Raw genomic sequence first — 1,274 nt, 5'->3', positions numbered from 1 at the left:
TCCACGTAAATGTAGAATATTGCAATGCTTTTGATTTGACTTTCTCATAAATAATTTCGATAAAAGCGTGTTCATTCTCGTCTGACCATAACATTGGTTCCTTATTCCTAACTCTGTGACCACCCATGTTGAAACTATATTGAATATACATAAAATTATCAAGAAATATATAAGACCTTCCATAGGCGATTTGAGGAGGACATATTAATGTATTTAATTATAGTCACATACCGCCAATTGGCATTAGAAGCGTATGATATTAATTTACACAGATATATTAACCAAGAAACACTAGATATTGCAAACAAAATCCTCGAAAAAGAAGAAGAATATTTAGTGCCCAAATAGAAAATACCACAATTGTTGAATCTCGATTGCTTTCTCCTTTCTAAGAAACTTAGCAAGTAGCTTAGTAGGCAGCAAAGGAAACAAACCCACTTTCCATTCTCTTACCAACCAAACCTCAATAACAGCTTACGATATTAAAGCTTTGTGACCTTTTCTAGGGGAAATACCCAAAAATGACCCTTACACTGTAGCAAAAATTGACAATGGCCTTTGACCAATTAAATGAATTAAAAAAAAAAACAAATTAAGTTAAAAAGAAAACTTCACAGTATTTTCCCATTTTACCCTTCAGACTGTTTGATAATTCTTTCACCGACCGAACCGACCGACCGACCAGTGGAGAAATCGACCGACCGACCACCGGAGTTACACCAACGTCGCAATCAACGATCATCATCTACAGTGGAAGTAAAAGAACCGGTTAGTTTTCTGATCAAAACTCCAGATCGAATGCTTTTTTTCATAGTTAGCATCCTTAGTAATTTTGGTTGAAATTAGATCCATGGGCATGAGCAGGTAGATTGTGGGCATGCTGGAATGTGAAAAATGAGATTTTTTGCTTTTTTTTGGAGCTCAGTGGCCGGGAATGGCGGTTTCCGGCCGTTTCCCGGCCACCGGGCTGGAACGGCAAAGCGTAACAGTCGGTAACCGATTGTTAACAGTCGGCCCAGACCTTAACAGTCGGGTATCTGGGCCGGTGATCCGGCCCAGATTATTTTAAACTTTAATTTTTTTTATAATTTTTGTAATTAATTAAATTTTTTATTTGATTAAATAGTAATTATTTTTTTTATAATTTTTGTAATTAATTAAATTTTTTATTTGATTAAATAGTAATTATATTATTCAATTTTTTTTATCATTGTCAATATAATATAATAATTGAAATATTGTAAAATTAACAATGTTGATTATTTTGTTTATGA

Source organism: Olea europaea, unplaced genomic scaffold (genome assembly GCF_002742605.1).
Source record: "Olea europaea var. sylvestris unplaced genomic scaffold, O_europaea_v1 scaffold555, whole genome shotgun sequence".
Lineage (NCBI taxonomy): Eukaryota > Viridiplantae > Streptophyta > Magnoliopsida > Lamiales > Oleaceae > Olea > Olea europaea.
The sequence above is the reverse complement of the archived record's forward strand: the minus strand, read 5'-3'. Positions refer to the sequence as shown.